We start from the raw sequence: 8,938 nt of genomic DNA on the forward strand, positions 1-8,938 counted from the left end.
TGTCTCTTTCTCTGTCTGTCTCTCTGTCTGTCTCTCTCTCTGTCTCTCTCTCTGTCTCTCCCCTTTAATTCTCCTATGTGGAGGTATCCCCAACCCCTCAGGACTACCCCAAGAATCTTGAGGGCCTAATGTAATTGAGTCCTCCGCTCTGGGACCCAAGTCATCACTGCAAGTATGAGTTATGATGAGAATTGCTAGAGTTTAATAAGGACTACCTTCATCTATATTTGCCAAAAAATTGTGTAACAAAGAAATTATTTTTTTTTGTAGTTTAATGTATTTTAATAGCAAACTTACAGGAACAGCACAGAAGACAGACAACATTAAAAACATGTACTTGCATGTAGGACAACTCAGTTAGAAAAGTATAGTGAATGGATGGAATCTACCGTATGATAAAAATGCTACAAACACCATTTAGTTGCTGTCAATAAAAAATTTACTTTTTAAAAAAATCCAAATGCTGGCATTGTCCAGAAAAAATTAACAGGTTTATTTATAATTGTTATAAAGTTGAATTGTTGAAACTTGTTCACGGAAACATTTTTTTGACCACATTAATGCTTTATGTCCTCGCATTCAAAATTCACACACAAATGAAAATGGAAAAAAGTTGCCATACCTGATTCTGTCCCCTATTTTTTCCATTTGCAATCATATACTTAGGTACCTTTTGACCCCATGGGAAAAAAATATCTAACGTTCAGAACTACCAATAACAGGAAGAAGAGATTTTTTTCTGTTTTGAGAATGAAGAATGTTTCCCATCATAGTGGAGTTTAAGCACGTTCTCCACGTATGCGGCGTGCTAGCTGGATATCTTTTGGCATGATTGTGACACGTTTGGCGTGGATAGCACATAGGTTGGTGTCCTCAAACAGGCCAACCAGATAGGCTTCACTTGCCTCCTGCAAAGCACCAATTGCTGCACTCTAGAAGCGCCGATCTGTTTTGAAGTCCTGAGCAATTTCATGCACCAGACGCTGGAAGGGAAGTTTACGAATCAGAAGTTCGGTGGATTTCTGATAACGTCTGATTTCACGGAGAGCCACAGTACCTGGCCTGTAGCGATGAGGTTTCTTGACCCCTCCAGTAGAGGGCGAACTCTTGAGAGCGGCTTTTTCAGTGAGCTGCTTCCTGGGGACTTTACCACCGGTGGATTTACGGGCAGTTTGCTTGGTACGAGCCATGTTCCTGAAAACTTCTCCTTATACACCCCCTTCTCTTTCGGCTTGGGCTTGGAGAGTGAGAGGCGGCCCTAGCGCTGGAGAGCTAAGGTGGCGACGGCTGCGAACACCGAAATTATTTGTCTTTGAATGTTTGGATGAATTCCATTATGAAACCATCTGGATTCTTTTATGACTCATCTTAATTCTTCCTTTGGAATTGGTCTACTTACATTATTCGTTTCCTGTTGTCAGTTTTGGCAACTTATATTTTAGTACCTAATCACCAATTTCCTTTAAATTTTCTAATTTGTTATAATGTAGCTATGTGAGTTATCTCCTAATAATACAATTTTTTCTTTTTCTTTGTTTTGTCTATTTTTCCATTTATAATTTTGCTGATTTGTATTTTCTCTCTAATTTTTTTATTTGGTTTGCCAGTTTTATTGGTCTTTTCAATTTGTCAGCTCCTGGTTTTATCAATTCAATTTCATTTCCTCTTCTATCTATTTCTGCTTTTACCTTCATAATCTCTTTTTAAAATTTCTTTGTATTATCACTTTATTCCTTTTCTGGTGACTTAGATACAAACTTTATTGCTTTTTTTAAAAAGGCAATATTGTTTCTATTGTTCTGCCATCTCCCTCTGTCATGTTTTGCAGATGAATCCACTGTTTCTCTGGATCATTATCTTTGATTGATATGTTTCTCTGTTTGACAAGTATATTAAATGTTTGTTGTCTTGTGGTGGTTCATGGGCTCTTTTGATCTCTTCATTGTGGGTAAGTGCTTCATAGTGGTTAAAATTCTGTAGAAAAGGATGGTAGTTTGTGTCAATATATTTTCCTTTAATATATTACATTTTGGAGGCTTATAAATGACTTGAAGAGAGGCAGTATGGCATAGTGAAGTTGAAGATCCTAATTCCCTCAGTCTCAATTAACTTGTGGAAGGGGGAATTCCTGCATTGAAGGAGATGACTAATCCCAAAAGAATGAACCTAAGCCTTGGCTTGGTTTGGCAGAAAGTATGGATTTTGAGGGAGACAGTAGGGAACAAAGTAAAACATAACTATATATTCAACAGTCCTTCAAAATACTTCATATTCTGATGTTTAAATCTGACCTCTGAGATGAGGTTAATATTAGTTATAGGCATTCTATCTTTTTAAAGATTCTGTTATGCCTTTTGTGTTAAATATTTCTATTCTGTATAATGTGGCATCCCCTCTAGGTTCACTCTCTTGATCCCAATTCCCACTGACAGATTGGGTAACCAGAAAGTAGTGACTACTTCTAATCCCCTCAGAGGTCTAGGTGTAATGCTGAGATGTTATCATTTCTAATACTATTATTTATGAGTCCTAACTAGTGTGCCCCCCTATACAAATTAACCACTTGATATTTCCTAATATCAATTAACCAGTTGGCCTCAATTAGCTCTTACAAAGGGACATTTACTGAGACTGTACTGTAAAGATTAGACATTACAGAAACATCTCTTCGAATTGGGGGTATACCCTTTCTTGGCCAGATAGTATATATTTCACATGTATAGAGAATGGGTTCAAACTTAAGGTGGCAGACACAAAATTTATGCCTCCCACACTCCGGTGCAGAGCACTCTCCCACCTAAACATACACAAGTCTCCTGGGGAAAATGGGTTCAAACTTGAAGTAAAAAGACATTGAAAAACACATAATATTGGAACACATGAGGCCAAGAAATACCTCCTGGCCCCTGGAGTCTTTTTCTCTTTTTGTGGAATCCTTATCAATTTTACTTCTAGGTGTGGCATAGCTGATGGATAATTTGCTTCCTTGCTTGTAGAATACAGCATCTTAGCTGCTGGGTTGGTTCATTACTGGACTGGGTGTAACAGCAATGCTACTTGTAGCTGATATGGGGGTGTAAGACCAATAACACCAGCACCCAGGAGTGCTGCTAGCACAGGTTCTTTGATCTGCTTTTCTAAAGGAAAGCAACTCAAAAGGGGTCAACAATCTTACTTTAATCAAACATACACACACACAAAATTTACTTAGTTCAGGGGGGAAAGTCAGTACTCTGAACTTCAGAGAAAATACAAACAGAAATTACAAATGGAAAATAGCATGAAGACAAACAGACAGGGCTTCTAACCATCTGAACAAATAATACATATATCACAGATCAAAAGACAGATCTAACTGTCTGACCATTATATACATACATAGTTACCAGAGAAAGAAGCACCAATATATGGTTTTTCAAAGATGGGGGGCTCCTTAACTGTTACCCAGAATCTCATCTGGCTACATCACTTGAAAACTCTTCTTGTAAGTAAGCCCCAAAGCAAAATGCTAGCCTCAGAGTATATATATATATATATATATATTTCTTCAGGGTCAGAGGGCATCACAACCCTCTTGACCCACTGCCTAATTACAAAGTAACAAAAGGTGTGGGCCTACCTGAAAAACAAGCCTCTCCTAATCAAGTTTTTCTTGTTGGGCTCCAGGTGAGACTTATTAATGGGCAGGGAAAATTGTCAACCCCCATTAACATTACACTAGGTTAATTTATTAAGACTGTCTCCTCACCAGACTTGACTTATGAAGCTATCAGCAGTCTCTGCCATCAACCCCAGTTTCTGGATTTCTGATGGCTCTTTCAAATTTTCAAAGATCAGAAGCTTATGCCCTGGCCCATTCTGTCTCTAGACAGCAATTCACCCAAGATTAGGAGAGAATAAACCCAAAAGACAAAAGGAACTGAGATCCCATGTGTTTGTAGATATGATGACCTGAGTTGGGGGTTCATAACCCAATAGAGAGATAGAACAGTTGCAGCCACTATCACTGCTTTTTCCCCAAACTGGAAGCCCCCCCCTCCCCCCTGCAAAAAAAAAAAGACTGATGGATGGACACATAGATCCTGTTGTATGTGAATTCAGTTCTTGCACTATCATTTGCCTTTCTGGCTCTGAAACCAGTTGAAAAACTCCTTGTCACCACATAGCATTGGACTTTCATTCTCTCATGGCTATAGAAGCTGGTGCTAGCCATGTTGGATTGGCAACCAGCAGAGAATATTTTACATTCTCTCTATAACCTACCATGAAGAGCATATCTTTGCATGATCTAAGGACCAGATCCTTACTGGTCAGTTTCCTATTGATCCCTTCTTCTGCCTCCCCTACATTCAGTCAAGATGTCACAATTTTCTACTGCCACACAAGAAAGAATCTCAAAATAGTATACTACAGATATTATATTGATATTGGTACAGATATTACATATTATATATTGGTAAACATATTGGTATTGCATAATATATGTTATACATTGTTACAGATATTATATATTTCACATGTAGAGGCAGAAATCATATGTTTCCCCAATGACAGTTGTGCAGACTGGTTTCATTTGTAAGGATATACACTGGAAAATAGATTATTTAATTTCAGTCTTTAAAAAAGGAAAGGGAAAAAATGCTATGGATCCTTAAAATTTATGTATCCAGTAATAAAAGTACTAGGTAGAGAATCTCTCCAGTGAGTTCCCACAAGTTTGAAATGCCAAATGTTTATCATGGGCAAGCCTCATAAATCTCCAGGGTTACTTTCTTAACCCCCATTGGGCTAGAAGGCAGGGTGTCAGAGATAGTTTGACTACTTCTTCCTGAGCAAAGGAGTAACACCGAGTGTTGGGTTTGTCTAATGCTATTGTTCATGAACTCACATCTGGTCTACTCCCCAATTAACCACTTGCTAGTAATTAGAGTCAATTAGCTTCTAGAAAGGAGTATTTACTAATGTGGCATCCTAAGCACATTCAATACTCCCCAAAGTCTGGGCTCCACTCTTCCTTTGCACATGTTAGGTCCCTGGAGAGATTGTGCAGGAGCTTAAAGAACATATGGAGTAAAAGGGTAACCCACAACCTCTGGTTTCTGGAAGCCTTCTTTTTCTTTGTGGAGTCCTCTTGAAATTCCCTCTTGCTGTAGGCTTTAGGCTCTCTGCTCTCATCTAAAGGTTGATACTCTGAAAAAATTCTAAAGCTGCCTTTTCATAGGGACTCTACTTTGTCCTTAGTTACTGATGCAGATTTTGCCATCGGCCTTTGCTGATCTGGGGACTCAGCTACCTATGCTGATCCAAGTTCAAATCATCTGACCTTTTGAAGTTAGCAAGGTCATTTTCTGATCAAGTGAGGGGAGAGGCAGAAACTCTCTCTTCCTCCTTCAAGACATTCCTCCTCAGGGTATAGCTGGAACTGCTATTAAAATGCTGTCTTATTTAATCCCCACAGGCCGCTCTTCAACAGGTTTCTCTTCAACCAACAAGAAAAAACCCCATTGAGTCATCTGTTTCCATTCAAGTTTGCACCTTTGATTAATCAATTAATTAAAGAGGATTCTAGGAATTGTTCACATCTGGTTTAAATCTTTGATTGATTTTAAAACTCAATAAGAGGAATCACCTGATAAAGGTGTTAGAGCTTAGAACATTTTGTTTCATTAATTGGGACTGTCATGAGATAGTCCTATTATACTAGGAAATAAATACCTGTCTCATACATGATTGATTCTATATATTGAGTTCCTATATACTCCCTTTCTCCCCTTTAAGGAAACCTTTATACATGAACCAAACCTATCTTTTATTTTGGCTCTGCAGTGGTAAATGTTGAGATACAAAGTGTGAGAGAAATGGAGTATCACTCTTCTAGGTGATCAGACTCCCCAAGATTAAACCTGACTTGTGTGTGAATCTAGAATAGATGGACCCTTTAGTGAAGAGGGAGAGGGTGCCCTTCCCTCCCCCCCCCCCCCCAGACTAGCAACAGTTTTATTATTAGAGAAGCACTTTCAAGAGGGAGAGAATGCTAATAAACTGAAGACTCAGGAAAAGGCCTTGTGTAGGAAGGAGGTACCTGAACTGCACTTAGAAGAAAGCCTAAAATTCTAACTGGCAAAGGTGGGAAGAAAATGCCAGACATGAAGGACATGGGGATTAGGGTGGGAGAGATATTATGTATAGGAAACAGTTAGTAGCCCAGTTTGATTATAGGAGATAGTGTTTGAAAGGGTAAAATATGAAATGAGACTAGAAAATCAAACAGGAGTCAAATTATCATCTCCATTTGACTTTTTGGGAGAAGTTAACTTTTTCATTTCTTTATTTCTCACAGTGCTTAGCACAAAGTAGGCTCTTAATAAATGGTTGTTGACTCACTGACTAAACAAACATTAAAGTTACTAAATACATGATTTACTAACAATGAAATAAATAACATCTTACATAATATTTTAAGGATATTTTAGCTGTACAAAAAAGTCACTGAAAACCATCATGAAAACTGCAGATTAACTGGAAATCAAGGGGATGCCCATCAATTGGGGAATGGCTGAACAAGTTGTGGTATATGAATGTAATGCAATACTATTGTGCTATAAGAAATGAGGAGCAGACAGACTTTATAATAACCTGGAGAGACTTACATAAACTGATGCTTATCAAGAAGAGCAGAACCAGGAGAAATCTGTACACAATCACAGACATGAGGTATGTGGTGAAGTGCCCACCAGAAATTATACACCAAAGCCCCCTCCCAGTTGCAACCTGCTAGAAGGGGACCCCTACTAAGGTCCCTGGAAACCACCTAATAGGCCATAATAGTGAGGGAATGTTTCACCTGTGTTGCTAGAAATATACCCTAGATTTCAGGTCTGTTTATGTTCGTATCCAGGGCTTCACTAGGTAATCAAGGCTTCACTAGAAACAGCATTAACAGCATTATACCCCACTTGGAACCACATTTTGTTGATTATCAACACCTAACTCTATATAAGTGTATCTTACAGAAGACTCAGTACTGTCTTCCCTACTGGAGAGGCAGTCACCGTGGTTAATAAACACTCCTATCAAATTATAATTGGCTGGGCTGTCATGTCCATTTCATTTGTCCATTTCAGTGTGACAACTAACTTCAATAGATTGGGCTTCTCTCATCAGTGTAAGGTTATAAGACAACTCCAAAAGACTTGTGATCGAAAGAGATAAGAGTTGCAGAGTCTGAATGAAGACTGAAACAAACTACTTGCTGTTTCTTTTTCTTGTTTTGTTTCCTCTTTCCCACTGATCATTCCATTGGCTATAATCCTTCTTTACAACCTGACTAATGATTAATGTGAAGATATCTGTAGATCCTATACTTGAGTGCATGCCACCATGGGGTGGGGGGATGGAAGGGGAGAGAGGGGAAGGGAGAGAAGAGAGAGGGGAGAAAATGTGAAACTGTGGACTGTGGGACTGAATGTTGTAAACTAAAAATAAACAAATTAATTTAAAAAAATTAAAAAAACAACTGCAGAATACTTTTCCTCAGCCCCACACCATTCAGTTCATTTAGGATAACGGAAGCCTTTTCAGAAGTATCCTTATTATCCTCTTAACAAGATAAAGGTTCCAATAGTTTCATAAAGATATTTCCCCAGCTTCTTTCTCTCCAACTTATCTTTTCATCTTCTCTTTTAAGCTATCATTCTTTTAAAAAAAATATTCATTTTGAACTTAAATTCAAAAGACAAAAAAAGAACGTTTCTTGTACACAGCACAACATAAAAAGAGAATTCAATATAAAACTATGAATTTCCATTTTACACTGTTTACTTTAAAAAAAAAAACCTATGGAGTAAAAACTACACATCATTTTCAGAGTTAGCCTGCTTTTTCTGTTTCCTTCTAAGTTTTCTTTTGTTCTCTGCTATGCACTTTTTCTTTCTCCCTTCCTCCGAAACCCACTCTAGAGAAGGCTACCATTAGACACAAATATGTGCATATGTGTGTGTATATATATTGTGTGTATGTGTGTATAAAACCATTCTATACATACTTCTATTTATCAGTTCTTTCTCTGAATATGGAATCATCTACCTTCATGGGTCCTTTGTAGCAGACTAATACTCAAAATGACTAAGTTCAAAGTTGCTCTTAAAACAATATTGTTGTTACTGTGTACAGTGTTCTCTTGGTTCTGCTCATTTCACTCTCTATTATTTCATTCAAATTTATCTGTGTTTTTCTAAGATCATCAAGCTCATAATTTCTTATACCACAGTAGTATTACATTACAATCATATACCACAACTCTTTTAGCCATTCTCCAATTGACAAGTATTCCCTCAATTTCCAGTTCTTTGCCACCACAAAGAGAACTGCTATAAATATTTTAGAACATATAAGTTCTTTTTCTTTTTCCCTAATGGTCATGGGAAACAGACCTAATAGTAGTATTGCTGGGTCGAAGGGTATATACAGCTTTATAACTCTTTAGGCATAGTTCCAGATTGTTCTTCAAAAATGGTTGAATCTGCTCACAGTTCCACCAACAGTGAATTAGTATCCCAGTTTTTCCATATCACCTCCAACATTTGTTTTGTTTGTTTGAGGGGGGAAGGCAGGGCAATGGGGGTTAAGTGACTTACTCAAGGTTACACGGCTAGTAAGTTGTAGCAACAAGCACCCCAAGCACGTCCTCAGGGTTTGCTGCCCATACAGGTTCCTGGATCTGCTTTGATAAAGGAAAGCAACTCAAAATGGGTTAACAAGCTTACTTTAATCAGTCAGACATATATCGTTTACCTTGTTCAGGGGAAAAGGTCAGCACCCCGAACTTCAAAGTACACAGACAGAATTATCAAGACAGAAACAGATCTAGTAGACAGATTTCAAACTGTCTAACCATTACATCCATACCAAATCAACATCTGGCTTTCAACATCTGGGT

At 38.0% G+C, this 8,938-nt stretch overlaps 1 pseudogene; it reads right to left on the bottom strand.

The window, feature by feature from the left end:
* Positions 1-254: 254 nt before the first annotated feature.
* LOC138144418 (histone H3.3A-like) lies at positions 255-1,205 on the bottom strand (annotated as a pseudogene).
* Between the last annotated feature and the right edge of the window lie 7,733 nt (positions 1,206-8,938).

Source organism: Petaurus breviceps, unplaced genomic scaffold, assembly GCF_028583685.1.
Source record: "Petaurus breviceps papuanus isolate PSGF00001 unplaced genomic scaffold, PetGlider_PUasm1.0 90700, whole genome shotgun sequence".
NCBI classification, from domain to species: Eukaryota; Metazoa; Chordata; class Mammalia; order Diprotodontia; family Petauridae; genus Petaurus; species Petaurus breviceps.